The sequence below is a fragment of the Haliaeetus leucocephalus genome, unplaced genomic scaffold (genome assembly GCF_000737465.1).
Source record: "Haliaeetus leucocephalus isolate CR32 unplaced genomic scaffold, Haliaeetus_leucocephalus-4.0 Scaffold149, whole genome shotgun sequence".
NCBI classification, from domain to species: domain Eukaryota; kingdom Metazoa; phylum Chordata; class Aves; order Accipitriformes; family Accipitridae; genus Haliaeetus; species Haliaeetus leucocephalus.
Window position 1 is genome coordinate 1,228,105 of NW_010972585.1, and position 18,289 is coordinate 1,246,393.

An 18,289-nucleotide genomic window follows, 5' to 3' on the forward strand; every position below is an offset into this window, starting at 1 on the left:
GAAGACTACAGCATCTATCAGCTGTCAGTCTCTATGTTTTCTATATGTCTACAGATGTATTTGGAGATAATCCTGCTCTATAGATAGAGCAGAATTTTATGTCTTTCCACAGAGTCTTCTTTCTAGCATCTTAACTGCATGAATGGGAGGGTTTGTTAACCAGAGACTAAAGTAGTTAACATTTCAGATCACATCTAAGATCCACACATATTTTTAACTAATAATTTTACAAAGAACATAAAAAGTCTCATGCTATTTTTATTTTTACCCTTCTGCCTGTAAAGCCACTTGCTTCCGTTATCATGACTTTTGCACAAAATAAAATACAAGGTAAGAAATGCAATTTGATAAAAAAAAAAAAGCAAAACTTCTGTCTGTAAATCAATACAGTCTGAAAGGTTGTTACAGGATTAGATACCACCTTGTAAGACTAGAAAGGCAGGATTCTCAGCACTCAACAAAGCATTCAAAACCCTAGCAGACTGAGCTAGTAGATTTTATATTTCTCACTACTGCTGTTGCATGACATGATCAAAGATGCACACAATCTTCAAGGCTTTTCAAGCTTTTGCCAGAGGGAAAATTTCAAAGCAGACTTCTCCCTGTCTTGTAATACTAAACGGGCTGGGCAGGAATGACATTTACACAGTTGAATCTTTTATTATTTTCTCTTCCCTAAAAACAATAGGAGCAATAAGACTTCCTATGTTGGATATATTCCTATAGGTGGGCGGAGAACAGGCATAAAGGTCACAAGGACAAAACACTGTTTATTAGAAGGCTGTATAAACCTCTGTTAGCTCTGAGGTTTTCAGGGTAATACCTTCAGCATAAACACAAACTTCTCATGAATTTAAGCTCACTGGATATTTTCTAAAAGTTGCCATTAGTGATTTCCTTGATAACGTGTCTTGGAAGAGCTGATTTCCCCAGAGCAGTGGAGGCTGTGTGGGACCCCTCAGAGCCCATGAATGCTGTTCACCATTGCTAGCAGGGCTGCTGCAGGACGATGCAGAGCGCTCCCAGACAGAGCTTTCCACCCCAGCTGATGGAGAGTAACACGTCAAGCAGGAATCTCCCCCACCACTGAGCAGTGCCCATCTTAATTTTTATTTTGAAAGGGGTATTGTGATATAGCACTGCAGGCATTCTCGAAACGCGCACTAATGCATGATCTTCACACTAGTTTCTGTTCTTGGTTTTTCTGGATTGCATCCCAGGCTTTCTTTTATCTTCAGCTTAGCAAACTGATTAATATAAATAACTCAATGTCCAAAAATATTCAGCTTTGGTAATCTGCAATGAGATCTCTCCTCTTCTTCATGCTCTTTTATATGCAGTTTCATTATGTTCGTGCCAATGAGCATTTAAGCGAGAGGGAGACGTAATGAGAGATGAAGAACTAGAGCAGTGTGCTTATGCTATGAGGTGGAAACAGACACTTGAGCCTAGAGATCCGTACCAAACTCTTACTGAAGATATAACTTGCCTATATGCAAAGTATGTAGTGCCCAACATAAAGTTTTACAAAAGGCACAGAGAAATGTCCTAAACAAATCCCATAATAATTAAATCTTCTTGATACCGCAGCATCCTATATCACACATGCATGCATTCTGTCCTCCATTTACTTTCAGCAACCTCCACTGTGCTTGGCTGATAAAATAATCTCCCAAATGATTGTAGCTCTAAAATCTATTAAATTCATGAAGTATTGATGAAGCAGAATTAATGTCGAGAGAATTACATTAACCGCCTCCCTCCCCTTGTATTTCATAAAAGAAACTCTACAAGTAAAGCAGTGCTGTGGCTGTACTACAAAATACAGCACGCTCACGTCAGGAAAATCTACATCCATCCACACACCTGAAACTCTGCCTATAGATGTCTTTATCACTACAACACATATTCATTTAGTACAACACATATTTATTTAGTAAGAGTCTTATCCACAGAAATGGCCTTATCTCATGCCCAGAACTCATGCTCTCCATTCTTTTTAATCTCAGATATGATCCCTGTTTTACACACAGCACATCATACAAACCAGGCACCGGGTAAGAGCCCTGCCTCTCTCTGCAGCATTCCTCACTCCCTGCGCTGCAGGGCTCATTAGCTGTGGGTTGAGAGCATTACCTACTAAGACCCTGTTGCTGCCTGATTATAAACTTGGCACAAACAGTCCCAAGTTTGGCAATATTCTCTATGCTGGATGTTTGCTGGGAGATTTTTTTTTCTTCCTTGCTTTGTTGCTGTTTTGGATTTTTGGCATGACTTCAGCCAAATTTTTTCAAGCTAATTCTGAAACAAGACATGGGAAACTGGAGTGATTTGTTCATGTTAAAAGCTTCTGGTCACTCCTCGAACAGCTCAAGAGGTTTTGTGATTTGGACCATAAACTTGCAAGGTGCCAAGGGAAAATCTTTGTATTTTGATCTCTGCAGAAAACTCCCAAACATGACTAAATTACTAACCTCTGAAAAAAAAAAAATCTCCATTTGCATGAGCTCACTAAGGATGCTTCCTAGCAACTAAATTCCCTGGAGATCCCACCTACAACGCCCCAGGATCCCTCTACCAGCTGGGTGGGACCTGCCTGCTCCAAGCTGCACTTACACTTTAATATTAAATAATCAGAGCTGGACGTGAAACCAGGTGCAAAGCTATTCTGTATCTAAATCTGAACTCATAATGGGTTGGATGGTAGTGGCCCTTGCAGTGTATCACATACATGTTTTTATTCAGTTCTCTTGAGAGGAGGGAGGGAGGGGAACAGAAGGTACGAGAACATGCCAGTGGGATGGAACAGGAGTTTCTGTATCAACTGCACAGTGACAAAAATACCCCGATGGCATACAGAAAAGAGCAAAGTTGATGTAACACTCCCTAAAGCAACATCTGAATTTTCAAATTTAATGCTTTTCTTTCAACAGAGCACTTGGAGGGCTTGTTACCTAGATTTAAAAAAACAACCAATTTACCACTTGCAAAATCCTATCACGGATCTTCAAGCTGCTGTAACTTCATGATCCACTGCAAACATCTCTGCCATTGAACCAGCTAAGAAAGCTGGGAGGTACAGCTGCACGTAGTGCTCTGCTCCATCTGCTGTCCTAACTCTCCTTCCCCATTTCTTCTCCAGTGGCTACAGCAAGAGGGACATCCAGACGGATGGCCCACAGACCAGCCCTCTTTTGGAGCTATTCCGACAACTGGATCACCTCTACCTCAGGGAAAAAAAAAAGAAAAAAAATAAAAGCTATACTAAATGGATTACCAGGGAGATGTAGGAAAACACTTGGGAAAACAACAGAGACTGAGACACAAAGATCTCTTCTGCAGGAGACTGGAACGTAACCTCCCTGTGTAGGGTTATCTGATTTAATAAACTGAACACAAGTATAACAATGCTTCACATCTCTTAAGAAAGAAGAGTAAATCCAATCTGGTCAGGACTGGAGACATGTGGTTCTGGGCAGGGGACATGCCGCATTCCTTAGAAATCTTATGGACCAGATTTCACATTTACCACACCCAGTGGCACCAACATGCACATCTTTCACACAGACTAGACTGGAAGAAAAGAAACAGACTAAATTGAAGGAATTATAAGCATAGCATAGCAAATCTTGGTAAACCCCAAGATATTTTAAAATGCTCAAACATTTCCACATACTTTCCTTCCTAAGGATGGATGATAATCTTCACCCCGTAGGAAGAGATAATGAAGATACGCAACAGAAGCACATTATGAGGTGCATCAGTGACCAAATTAATGACTCTGGAAAACTAAAAGCTATTAGAAATAGGACCAAAATGCACCAGGTCAGCCCTAATTACAGAGAACAGCTAATGATTCTGGCAAAGCCTCTTGTGGGCATGGCAGAATACAGGTAATAAAGCGAAAGTTACAGCAGGTTATTTTTGCAGTGAGAGCACATATTCCAAGCTCTTTGCAGATAATACATAGTTGCTCTATAATACTTTATGTCAGAAACCTGACAAGTGTGAAGAATCACCAAGAGAAATTCAATAGCATTTCTGGTAGACATCAAGGACGTAAATAATTGTATCATACAAATTGGACACCCAGGAATGCTGAGGGCATCACAATCTTTCTAAAGGCAAACAAATTTAATATGTATAAAGACACTGAAAATTTGTTTTTATATAATTTTTTAAAATCAAAGCAGTCACTACCTGCTAATTTTTTGTTTAAACCAGGAAAAAAATCTGACCGTCCTTAATGGGAAAAAAACAAAACAAAATACCAGATGAGTGTCTAAGCAGCTGAAATCCAAAATTTCCACGACATATCTGGGCAACTAGAAATAGCTGAAACCATTGTTTAAGATGTGCAGTTGCTTCTAATCTACAGAGAAGTATGCAGAGAGAAGCACAGCGTCTCAAGATTTCAGCTGAAACATCAAAAAGCCCTGAACTTGGGGAGGTATCCCTGCCTAAATTCAGAGTGAAAAGAGCAGTGGACTTCCAGACCCTGAGGTATACATTCAGCTTCAAGGCCTGTGTTTGAAGTATTCACAGCTTTCCTGGAAAGAGGATATCTATAGGAAGAGGACAAGCACACAGTGGCACACCTGGCACAGGAAGATGCAGATCAGGTTTACGATACAGCAGCCCCTCTATCCGCTTCACAGCTTGACCCTCCTCTGATCTTGATGGCTGTAACCAACTACTGGGTCTAGAAGGACAGGGACAGAACTCCATACTGTACAGCTTCGAAATACAAAAAACTCTTATGAAAGGCAAGAGTTTCAAGGGGAGTTTGGACTGGCAAAGAGCAATCTGAGTAAGGACAAAAATAAAACACAGATCACCCCAAGGTTTTTTGTCCTACATCAGCCATGCTTCTTGGAACTCCTGGCAGTTGTGCAAGTGTTTTATGTGGAGGGATAGCCCTTCCTTGACGGCCTGCTAAATGCTGCATTCAACGCAAGACAGGTCAAACCCACAGTGCCACGCAAATATCTGCTCTGACATCCACAGGGCTGCTTTACAGAAATCTCATCAAAAGAGGTCTCTTCTTACACTGCTCAGAAAGATATCATCAGCTTAGCTGAGGGAGATTTAAATTCAGCCAAGATTTCTCTCTCAGCATTCAAGTATATTTCTCTAATCAGCTCCTAAAACTACTATAAATTTTTGATCTGGAGGCTGCATGACCTTTTCTAGGACTTTGATACAAGATGAATAAATAACCGCTGAGCCTCTGAGCTCAGCTGCTACATCCAGATAAATTCAAAACGTTCTCTTGATGTCCAGTCCTTCTTGGATTCAGTGGGTTAGGGACAGAGACTGGGCAAAACTGTTTCCTTGTCTGATATTTTTTGTAATTATTTTTAAACTCTCTGGGACTTTGGAATGCCATAAACACACCTACAGTGGGGTCAGAGATATGTCAGAGATCCTTACAGATGAGAAACTCAAGGTTCCTGATTATTCTACCTCAAAATAAGATTTTGCAAACAGTTTGAAGTGGGAAGAGGGGAAGGAACAGCTGTGAAAACAAGCAAAATTTGCAGAGCCTGTTTACATATTATAATGGCTCCAGAAATACAATATTAAATTCTAGGGCAAAATCCTGGAGCATGGAGTGGTACAAACCCAGCTCCAGACTGGCTTGAAGAAATTCCAGGATTCTTACAATCCAGCAGTGAGAACTGTCTCTTTTCATTGGCTTATATCTCTAAGCAAGTCAGGAGAACAGGTAGTTTTCAGGAGCATCAGTTTGTCAGCTAACCTTCTCCCAAGTTTTGAGATTCAACCAAGTCAAGCAGCCATGCTCTCCTAGTCTGAGCATGAACTATAGGTTGAGAAACATCGCCCGAGTAGAACTTCTGTGAACCAGATTATGGTTTTTTTTCACCCCACTAGCAAATTTACTGCATCTGTGTGACCCCACATTTCCCTGGAGCCACAAGAAGCAGCTTCCCCAATTTTGGGGTCTTCTCCAAGACTCCTCTCTCACAGGCAGAGAAGATGTAAAGTCCGCACTGATCATCAGTGAGCAACAACAAGAAGCAACAAGGAAGCACTTTTTCATTCTGAGGATGGTCAGACATGGGAACAGGTGCCCAGAGAGGCTGTAGAGTTTCCAGCTTTGGCATCCCATTGAATTTTGAAAATCAAGGCCCTGAGCAACCTGACCTAATAGGACCTATTTCAAGTGGGGGTTTGGACAAGATGACAACTGGCAGTTTTTTCCAGCCAAAATTATTCTATGATTCTAAGAAACAGACTTCTTCTGTCTCTTTCCTCTTGCTGCTCTTGAACTATGCCCTTTTATTAAGGCTACCCATGGAGACTAGGCTGGTGTCAGCTGATGCATCTTTGAAGGGAAATTAAAACACAACAATCTGACTACCAGGTCTGCTGACAAACTGTTTTTTTCTTGGTGTTACATGGCATCACTATTTCTGAATTATGACTCTACTCCTTGACCTGTGAGCACCATAGCTTTGTCACACCCCACACAAAGATCAGCCAATCTGTAAGGACACCAGACAACTTTTAGGATCAAAGTATCATTACTATCACCAAAAAGAAAACTAGATATAGATCCTATCCTCTTTTGCAGTAACAGAAGTCAGCACAAAATCTTGTGGACTAATGAGCTTATGCTGCTGGTCTGTGGCTCATCTTTGGCCTTACAACTAAATTCTAGTTAAATAATTGTTGTTAGTATTTCCCAGTATATGGATATAGATGCAAGCTTACAACATGCCCAATTGCCAGAAAAGCCAAACTGTAGAGAGAAAATTGCTTAAAAGAATGAGCCACAGTGGGGTTTACCCAGGTACCACTGTGCAGGACTTTTCGTGCATTTGGCCAACTTCTTTGTAAAATTCTGATCTTGGTTATCTTATCTTTTCTTTTCTTATCTTTAAGACTATACTTCTGCAGAAGGCTAAACATCTACATTTAAACATATGCTAGCTAATCCAGATCTTTCTGTATGATGTAACAACATCTGTTTTTTTTTAAATGGCAGAAAAGAACAAGTGTTCTCACAGAGCCAGTCTTTGATTTTCAGTTTTCTACCCTGCAGGCTATCCGACTCTGAAGTCTTCTGCCAGTGGAGAGTAAGCCAGTTTTCAACTGCAATCTGCACATGCTGGCTGAAGAAAAAATACCAGTCCAATACCCTGCTTGGCCAAGGGAAAGAAGGGACACAATCTTCTCCTGGCAATTTTTCCTCGGGGCAATGCTGATTGATTGGCACCAGCCAGAATTGTATATATTGACAGTCTCCTAGAGGGAAAAGCAAGATGAGCCTAAAAACTGCTTCAGATCTGCTGCTTTTTTTTCAGGTTGGAAGAGTTTTCTCTGGATTACTTCCCACTAGTTGGGGCATGTCACTAATTACCTCCCATTCTTCTCTGCCTCCTTCCCCTCACAGCAGCACAGCTCAGCAGCACAGACACATCACACACGACGTGCCGTATTCCCACAGCACCGTAGGACCAGAAGTCTGTAGGAAGCTGGTGCCTCTGGAAGTGTTGCGCACACAACAACCGGAGAAGCAGCAAAGCTTGTCATGTGGGATGGAAAAGAGGCGTAGGAAAACTGGTACAGCTCACAGGAGCGCTAACTATCTCCTTATCTCCCAGGCATAAGCAAGCCATCCTAGCTCCATGTGGTGGCTAGAGGCAATTGTGCCAGTCAGACGTTCTGGGAATGGATGGAAAGATTTCAGAGTGACCGGACACCCCCACCACTTCAGGAAGCACATGCTCCCTCTGCACTATTTTTGCTCCTGATTTTTTATACCACTAGCATGCTTTTTTGTTCCCCTTGTTTTTAAATTAGGCCTTTGTGTTTCTTCTACTTTAGGTTTTAGCTCAACTACTCTTCAGCAGAATATAACAGCTACAGACACAATAAGCAGATGCCACTGGAGCAAATGAAACTATGTTCCTTGCCCTGAGGCCTAGCATGCTGTTTTTTGTCAATGCCTCTCATACTGCGAGTCTCCATACTGGAGGAAGGAAAACACATATAATCCACTATGTCTCTGTATTTCCCATCAGGTAAAAAAATTAAAACTGAAAAAAGCTAAAACAATCTTTCTGAAATTCTCATTGGAAACCAAAATTGATCAAGACAGCACCACTTACCAGAATTTCCCCCCCAAACAGAGCAAGTTTACATTCACCACATTTCCTCAAACACGGCTTGAAAACATGCCCTGTAAAATGAGAGAAAGGAAAAGAAAAAATTAGTGACTGGAACACCACAAATTATGTTACACTTCTTTCTCACTCTGCTAGCATTTATCACCAAACTTCCACCATTTTTCCTGTTTTAGGAAAGAAGGTAATTGGATATGAACTTTCACAACTAATTATTAAATTCCACCGGTATTATGCAAAATATGAAAATAATTGCAGGACTCCCTCAGACTGCTCAGACACATCACTGTCACTGACACGACAGCTATTCAGACTTCAGGGAGACAAGGTCGACAACATGAAACACGCAGCAGCATACAGCAAGTGTGCCAATTATTTTAGATCCAGCCCTAAAAAAATTGGTCAACCCAGTATCTCTTAGTGATTTTGCTTTAACAAACTGCTTTTGAAATACAATGCACGTATGGGTCTCGACAGCCTCCTTGTTTGAAAGCTACACAAAGGAAAAAAAAGGGTTTCTGCCACACTACCTTTTTAGACTATATTAATTACTCGGCGTTCTCTAGAAGAACAAAGAGGGAGAAGAAGTAAGTCAACGCAATATCCAGTTTGACACACACTAGGCCAGTTTGAAGAAGATGGAGAGCAGAAGTGACAAATGCCATCATTTTGCCAACCCTGAGTAAATTTCAAATGACAACTACTCCTTATTTTTCCTTGAGGCAAAATTTTTGAAAGAACAACTCACAGAGCACAGACTAACAATGATGTTAAAACGTTTAGTTTGTAAACTTCTAGAAGATGGAGGAGCTATGATTCTGCTGGTGTTCGGGTTTGGGAGCGGTAACTGTACAGCAAATGGAGAAGGACACATGTTTCAGCGCCCAGGTGCCCACACCAGCAAAGCCAGACTGAATTTGAACTGCTTTAAACTCCCATTATCCCCCAAGTACATGGCTGAATTTTCCCTGAGAGAGGCATCTGTGAAATTACTGCTGGATGAGTAACTTTACCGCTATACACAGATGACTTGGAGCCCTGCATTATTGATCACGGCAACCTGCCTCAGCTGCAGAAGCAGCAGATCTTTGGACCAGCACCTCTCCTGAAGGATGCTGTAGGCATCCACAGGAAAGGAAGGGTGAATGGCTTCTTAGGTCAAATTACTTTTACTGGTCATGGTTACATGAAAAGTAGCTAGGAAAATAAAATTTCTATTGAAGAACCACCAAATAAATCCTCCTTAAAACATGGCAACTGGATTACACTGCTCTAAATCCTGATTAGGAAGCAGACCTCTGATCTCATAAGGCTGAGACTTAATTTTGGGTGGAGAGTTCAAAGTGGAGAGAGAAGAAAAGAAATAACTCATTACAAATCAGAAGGGGCTGTTGTGAAAGATTCTAGGAATAGACGTTTTTAATCACAAACCTACAAACCAAAGCATTTTCTCCCCTGCTTGCTTTCTTTGTTCAGTGGTTGAGAAAAAAACCTGGGCATATCAAGGAATAAAGAAAAAAATAAAACCCAACACCTCCTCCTGCCCCAACACCTTTTGTACAGCTTGGCAGAATTTGTGAAAACACTGAAAAAAAGATGGGTATTAACTGCTTTGCTCAGGTTCAGGGAAGGTGGTTATTATTCAGTGCCATCCATTTCCCTCCCTAGCTTCCAGGCATTTGGCCTGGAAAGAAAAAATCAAGTCAAGAAGCTCTGCTTCTGCCTCCGAACTAATTGGATAACATCTGCATGCAGAAAAGTTAGGAGCTTAAGAGACGAGCCAGGTCCAAAACAATCCAATAGCACCTCGACTCCGGATTAGCTCATTATTTTCTTCTACACCAAGAGACTGATTTAATAATTTCCCCAGAGAAGCGACAAATAAGGGAAACTCTGTACTCCATGCTGCTGGTCCCATGAATACTTGAAAGACAGGGGCCAGCACTGCTGCCAAAAGGGGCCGAGCCCCCCCCCGGCACTGGTGCGGAGCTTCTGGACGCGGCCCCAGCAGCATTCCCTCCCTCACCCCAGCACAAATGCCTGTGCAGCAAACTGGGCTGGGGAAGCAACCGGGATTAAAATGAACTGGGTGAATTCTCCAGCCCAGTTTGCAAAGTAACTGGAGGGGGAAAAAAAAAAAAAAAAAAAAAAAAAAAGCCTGTGCTGGCACGAGGGAAAAAGGGAGGAAAGGATGGACAGGCAGAGGTAGGATTTGGGGAATGGTAAGTCTGCTTATTTGGCTGCAGTGTTAGTTTCAACCAACAGTAAGATTCCACTCTTACAGTACTGGATTGCAGGCAGCTGCCTTAATACATGCCAAAGGAGCCTAGTCTAAGCCCTCCATGAAACAACAAAAACTAGTAAGAGGGTTTAAATAAAGGGGTGTCTAGTTAAATCTGAGGCAGAGATATGATTTACCACATCTCTAACCTTGCAAGATCTTTTGAACTTTGGGGGTGGCAGGTAGAAAGCTTGAAACTTTTCCAGGAGATGCTTTTTGCTTGATTTTAGAAGATGATGCAAACATGCCCTGTCTTTCTGGCTACAAAGAAGATGAGGTATTTGGGGGTAGAGCAGGGCAGGGAGGGAGATAGGAAGCAAATATTTTTTGCTGCGAAACAGGGTGCAAGGGCTGGATGTGGCTTGCAAAGAAAACCAAAGATTATTCACTCTTTCTTTGTATTCAGTCTGGGGTCTGTACAGAACTTGGTTTTAGGCTTAATGATTTTCATTCTGCCTAAGCACGTAGGAGGAATATTCCTTTTTCTTGAGGGCTTCAGATAATGTTACTTATCTCCAAATTCTGACCAGCACTTTTCAGAAAAGCTTTGCTGACTTTGGAGAACACAGCATAGGAAATACAAAATAAATTAATACAGGCTTCGAAGCACACCAATTTTGGCTTCTTTTGCAATTAGTATAAGAAACAGAAGAGATGACAAAAGGTCTGTCTGACCAGAATTACTGGAAGGGAGCTTGCCTTCCCAAGTTTCTGTGCTTGGGAAAAATGAAAACCTGGAGGTAGCCATCTGACTATTCGGTGAAAGGTGCACTTCTTTCAGATAAGTCTGTTTTCACAAATAGTTCTTTTAACAGAAGGCATTTACCATAAAAGGCTTTCATTTGCTTCTGTTATGAAGAGTTGGCTGTAAGTGTACAAAGGTACACCCTAACATCCAACAGGCTGCTGGTACCAACTAAACGGCATATAGTAAAAGTTTACGTTTATTTGTTACCCCAGCCAGGGAAAGAGTGGGGAAGGAAGAGCAGAAGTTGCAGGCAAAGGAAATGAGTTGAGAATGAAAACCTCTTCTGAAAAAATTCACATTGAACTCCCCTTCTGCTTGCCATATAAAATCAAATACAGAATGAGGATGTTTTAGAGCACGATCAACTGAATAGTATTAGATTTAAGAAAAATCAGCTTCCTTTAAGTAGCTACAACTTGCTACCCATCCCAGGCCAAAACATTTACAACAGGGTCACCCCAAACCGTGACACACACGTCACTGCCAATATGGAAGTGGTGTCCAAATGAAAGCTGTCCAAGCATCTCCTCCTAAATGGTAAGACACAGCAAAACAGTTAGCACACCAACAGACAAGAAAAGTTGCTCTGAAGCTCAAGAAGACTTGATCTGAAATTTTAAAGAAAAAAAAAAACCAACCCAAAACACTCTTGGGAGATAATCAGGCTTATTATCTGCCAGGAACAGCCTTTTCCTGTAAGCAACACCAGCTTCAACAAATTGGAATTTTTTACCAATAACCCCCCCCCCCCCCGTGCTGCAACACCAGCAGTGTTTTTATGTAGCTTTGTGTAAAAATTACTTTATTTTTGTAAAGAAAAAAGTATTTTGTGAAACAGAATGCCGTGAGTAGCATAACCACAAATCATTCACATGTTTGATTTCATGACATTGCCTGCTTCATGAGACAACCCCTGCTTATTCTCATCAGCTTCCGGATACGTTTTTGTCAGTTCATACTGGGATCAGAATTAAGTTTATTACTACTGGCAAAAGAGAAATCACTGTCAGGAGACATAGTAACTACTATTTTTTTCAAGCCTGCACTCCCAAATCCATTAACATCCACCAACTTCAAGGATCTTTGGATCAAGGCCACTATGAACAATCCTAGACAAGAACACACAACCCCCCCTTATTTTTCATTAAAGCAAAAATTAGTTGGTGACAATTTACCCACCATTTGAAACAGATAAAAATGTGATTTAAGGCACAAAACCAGTTACATGGAGGATTCTGGTCTGGTACATGTTGCAGTTGTTGCAGTTCATGCGAGCTTCACCCAGCTGGAGAAAGTGGCTGGCTGAAGCCATAAGTGGTCTTAAATACTTTTCAAATGCTCGTAGATGCAATTCAGTTTATGATATGCAAACACAGAAGAAAATCCACATAATGATAAGCATCTGTCAGTTTTCCATTAGTAACATGCTTCTGCTGCTGTTTTTTCAAACCTTAAGTAGAAGCAGGCATGCCTGGTTCTTGGGCTGCTATTTTACTTGACAAAAATTGGGAAGAAGGTTTTCAGGTTGGGGAACAGTTTACAAATGAACATATCTGGGTCAGGATGTGTAACCTGTAAATGAGCTGGATCCACTTTGCAGAGAAAGTGTTGGTTAGTCTGCAGAGCAATTGCCTTCCTTTTTCGTATGTTCTAATGTCATTCGTGCTTATTTTACAACACATCGTATTACATAGATTTTGGGCCATGAATTAGTCCAAAAAGTATTTTTCAGTGGTAGGTTACTATGGCCCTACAGTAACAGAGTCTTGAGTCACCCTTTTTAGACAGGTTGAGGACTTTTGTTACCTGGGAGGCTGCTGACACTAGTGTTTGAACAAGTGTACGGAGGCATGCATGCTCGGTTTTGCCTAGGGTGCAGCATTTTCCGCCTATTCCCACCACCTTATGATTTCTAATCCTACCAAAACCCAAAAAAACATTTTCAAAAAAACCCTTCTAAAAGCAACGTTGAACACAAGAAGAAAAACAATCTCCTGCATGCTGACTTTATATGGCCAGTTTATAAAGGAACTGCACATCTTAACTTACATAAAGCAATCTTTTACTGTGCAATGCCAGATTACATATAAAGACCCCTTATCTTGTGAACATCTGAAAGCTTTCCAACAATAAAACCTTTAAAGTTTTAGAGAAGCTTATAAGCTTGCTCTTAGACAGAGACAGAAGCCTCCCTGTTAGCCTGAAACTACCCCTTGCTAAGTGAGGGTCCCAGATAGCAGGCACATGATATGAAAAAGCCTGGTCATCAGCGGGGTGGGGGGAGAACTGAGCAGCCGAAAGAGGGAAGCAACTCTTACAACGAGTCCAGACGCAACCCTGGACAACAGGGAGGACAAAACCCAGCAACGCCATTAGAAGACTTTACTAAGATTAAACACTACCATTCCGGTGGTTCATCCTCCCATGCAGCAGTGCCAAAACTTGGAAAGAGGACCGTGGCTATGGGACAGGCACCCTGCATTTTTTCATGTGAAAGTCACTGGATTTCTAAAACAGTTTCTTGAAAGCTTCACGCAGTTGTGGGATGTAAATAAGGATAACTAGGTCCCTCTCTTAAAGGAGTCCCAAAGGACATTAGTAGTTTCAAAACAAAAATGTTTGTCTGCACCATCAAACTTGTGGCCGTCTAAAAACATGTCTTTCAAACTGCTGCCCTTTCCGTTTGGAGCAGGAGGAACTCAGATGCAATGTCACTGTTGCAGTGGCAACAAGTCCTAAGAAACAGGAAACACAGGAGAAAAACATCAGGAAGATACAGAGGCTTTGCTTGAACCTTTTCTACTTTTATAAAATGGAGCTATGAAGAGAAAAAAACCACAAACTGTGTTAAAGATCATAAGCTGAAATGCTTCTTTTCGGTGCCACTTTAATCCCCTCACACATTGGATTTGTTGACTTATCTTTAGCAGACATGCTGCTGTCAGCTGGTCCCCATGTCCTGTGTGTCCTGTGGCTTCCAGCCCTGCCAAAGCACGCTGCTTGCTCTCCTTCTCCCTGGGATGCTTCACCCCCACAGGCAGTTCAAGCCCCTCGATAGTGCCAGCTCAGTATCAGCAATATTAGTGCCTTTGTCCTCTCTCAACTTTCAAGCAGGATAAACTAAACTAAACTAAACCTTCCTTACGTTCACAGCTGCTTTTCCAGACAGCAACTTGCTTTGTGACGCAGCAGAGAGCTGAAAGGATAAAGGAGCTGGGATCCGAAAACTTCAAGGCACCATCTAACCAAGCACTCCGGCATGGGAAGTGCCAATACAGGTAGTGTGTGCAGATGCGTACACAGAGGCAGCAGAGGCAGATGCAATGACTCAGAAGATGCCAAAAGCACCGAGAAACACTCGGTGGGACAGCCAGCGGTTATGGTGAGCAAGGGGAGCACAACGCTGCGAGGGTACCAGCAACAGAAAGGCAAACGCGACGGCACTCACGGCCCGTTCCCGAATGCTGCCTTTCGAAATCATTCCGAGAAGATCCCACAGTTTGTGGCGTCCCTTGCCATCTGCGCTGCCTGGGAGATAAGCAAGCGTGTATCCCTGTGTAAGCCGAAAGCCAGCGTGCGTACCGCATACCTCGGCCGCCCCGCTGGAACTGCCTGCCCCTGTGTCAGGCAGCCATCCGCAATCACGGGGGCTGAGCAATCAATAGGGGAAGCTATTAGCAAGCTCAATACCAAACATGCACTTAGACTGAGAATGTTAGTCATATATGAGGAGCATGTGATTGCAGCAACATACTTTAGTTCTCAAAACAGTAGAAAAATGACTTCATTAATTGCGGGAAGAGTGCCCATATTTCTCTGCAGAAAAATGAGAAGTACTGCACCCCAAACAATTTTTTTTACAAATAAATGAATGGAGCCCATAGTCCTAAAAATAGACTGCACTCTCCAACCCTCTGAGTTGGCTCCTAGGAACGCTGCTGGGCACCCCCGCAGCTGAGAGAGGGCATGGGCAGCCAGCGAGGCAGGGACGTGGTGGCTGCAGCCAGCGCCGCGTCCCTCTCCCGCACCCTCAGCCTGCACATCCTTACCTGCCTAATAACACAGTGGCATCAGTGAACTGCTTCTACGGCCAGAAATAGGCACTCACATCATTATGGAAGTTAAAAAAAGATAGCAAGGAAAAAAAAAGCAAGCATTATGGAAGATTTTAGAAGCTTTTGTTTTAATAATTGATTTTGCAGTTTGTCTCAAAGAAGAAAATGTTTTTCTTCTGAAGATACAGGATTGACCCTAAAGTACCTTTAGCAGAAACTGGCCAAACAGCATATTTACAAACCCTCCACAGAAGCAGTAAAGGCCATTTAGAAGTGCAATTATATTGCAACGTAAATATAGGTTTTTATATATAAAAAATTGTTTTTATAAAAAAATTTTCTCCTCCCCCTTAAGAAAGAATCTTACCTATGCAATAAACATTTTTGTGCTTTAATCAGTCTCCAGGGCTTTAATTAAGGACGCTATATCCATGATGTACAATGAAAATGAACACATACATATACAGTATATATAGAATATATATGCTAATGTTGCAATACTGTAGTACCCATAATGTCAGCCATTCCCATTGTGCAAGAAACCATAAAAAATACACACATGGGAAGAAACAATCTCAAGTCACAGCCAATTCACTTGCAAGCTTTAAACCTTTAAAGAATTCAGCACATACCCTATATTCTTAGGACAAATTGGGGGTGAAAAGGGAACAAGTGTAGTACTAAGAACTTTTTGTAGTTCAGTCAATTCATAGATTTAGCTAATTTTGAGTATGTCGAATAATATTTATATCTTGTACATGTAATACTTTAATGGATTAATCACTCCATATTTTGTACATTTGGTTTTCCTAACTACTCTAATTCCAAAGTTGTCCGAGAGTGAAACAAAAGGGTGGCATGGTCTGTGAACATGCCCCACAGGCTGGTGGGTCTGCACGGACGAAGGCAAAGCATGTCTTTGCAGAAGCTATGCTACCTACACGTGGTCACATTTCCTGATGTGAAATACAAAAATGTTGAAAAGAGGGTGAAATTTTGCAAGAGTGAGCTATTTGTAAACCTATTTCTGTATCAAAGAAAGCCCATGAAGCAAAAAGTAAACAGTGTAAGAAAAGAATATAGCAACACGATTAAAACACAAACAATGAAAATGCTGCACTGTAAACTAATTATTAACTACGACGAGCTGAAAATAAACTGTTTCCTTTTTGCCATGTTCACTTTAATCTTCTGAGAGGCAGGAAGGGGGAAGACAGGAGGAGGCAGCAGTTTCAGACTTGTGGAGTTTATCAAATCCCAGATCGGATGATTAGAGCAAAGCTAAGAAGAAAACATCCTCTCTCTCCACCTCCCTCCCTCCCCAGAAAGGAAGCACAGCCTTTAGGACCAATCTGCAATGTTTGTTTGTTGCTCTTTAAAGGATAGCTCTGGAGAGCATTTTTCTTAAGCTTTCTGGAAGTTTCAAAATAAACAAGAGTACTGGAAATGGAAGAACAGAAAACGTGACATTCTGTTTTTTTTATCATGAGAGAAGTAAAGCAAATAAATAAGGTCCTTGCTTGTCATACAACACAAAGCAGAAGGTTATAAGAGCTTTAAATCTGAGAAGCGTCATTGCAAAATCTAGGAACAATCACCAATGGGCTGAGGGTGGGGAAAAGTGAAAAAAAAGAGGGTTGTCTCTCATGCTACTTCACTGATTTTATTTATTTATTTATTTTAATGATGAGATTTCATGTTGGTGAGTTCTATATCCAGGAAAGAAAAAAAAAAAACAAAACAAAGAACAACCCCCAAAAGTCACTGTATTTTGACAGTTTACTTTCTAAAAACACTCGTGGTCTCTAGTGGCTTCCAAAAAAGACTCTCCCATAATGAAAAACAGGAAATTAAATTCTCACGGCAACACACTAGAAGTACAAATTAAAACATTTTGCAGTGACATAATGCTTCGGCCTCGAGCAGTATGAAGTCTTTATTCTTTCACACTGCCCTTAATAAATACATCAGTTCTCCCCTTAGAACGTGAGTGTCCCAATGTGAACCAGAATAAACACAAGGTTCGTGTAATTCCAGGATTGCACTACATTAATATAAACGTCTTTGCAATACAAAAGCCACCCAAATGCATTTATTTTGCTGAAATACTCTATGGATTTAAAATATCATTACTATTCAGCATAACACCCTCCCCCCCTACTTTTTTGTCTTTTGTTTTTCAAGATTAAGCAAATGCGTGAGTGGTGGAACTAATGAAACTGGATTTCCAGCTTGTTTGGGCTCGTGATGCTAAATTTACAACGTGAGTCCCTCCCGGGCTGCATCCCACCCCTCCTGGCTCCCCCATGCCCCAGGATGTCTGGTACCCAGCCACATTTCTGGGCAAGCCTTGCTGCAGCCACCAGCCAGCCACTCCGGGGAAGCCCGCAGCACCGTGCCCCTGCCGTCCCACATCCAGCCTGTCTCCTCACAGCAGCAAATGCATTGGAGAAAGAACTGGGAAGCTCGATGCTGCCCCTGAAGCCCCCTCCCTGGATGGAGACAGTCTGCAAAGTTATAAAGAGGAGGACTGGTGTGCAGACACACCGAGTTAACAGCCTAACCCCAACTTCCTCAGGAAACTAGGCAAAAAAAAATCTGGGTTTTCTCTTGCTATGTCCCCCCCTCCCCACCCTTAACTATGCAGATGCAGTATTAAAAAAAAAGAAAAAAGAGTAGCATAGACATAATGCTTAAGGGCTATACTATATCCCTGAACAACATCTGGATTGCTGTCTCAGACATGTTTCAGAAGTGTCATTGGCTTCCTGTTTAATATTCGTGTTTTATTGCTGCACAAACTCAGCCCCCGTTCAAAGAGCAATATATTACTCTCACATCCTCCAAGCAGATCCTTAATGAGGATATTCTGGTTTCTTGATATTCAGAGACCTTCTGTTGGTATCAGCAGAATATCAGCATATGCTCGAACGCACAGCACGCAAAGAAGTCAGCTCTCCCTATTAAAACTGAGCGACAGTATTAAAAGGGACCTTAAATGACCAACTAAGGCTGCTTCCCCGCTCAAGGCAGGATCAACTGCACTTACGTT

General features: G+C 41.7%; 1 protein-coding gene across 1 annotated transcript in view; it reads right to left on the bottom strand.

Annotated features, from left to right (window-relative positions):
* FYN (FYN proto-oncogene, Src family tyrosine kinase) overlaps positions 1-8,209 on the bottom strand; it is an 81,233-nt gene extending 73,024 nt beyond the window's left edge. The window contains exon 1 of the mRNA XM_010561670.1: positions 8,139-8,209. The gene's annotated coding sequence lies outside the window, so the exon portion shown is untranslated. The remainder of the gene's footprint in view (positions 1-8,138) is intronic.
* Between the last annotated feature and the right edge of the window lie 10,080 nt (positions 8,210-18,289).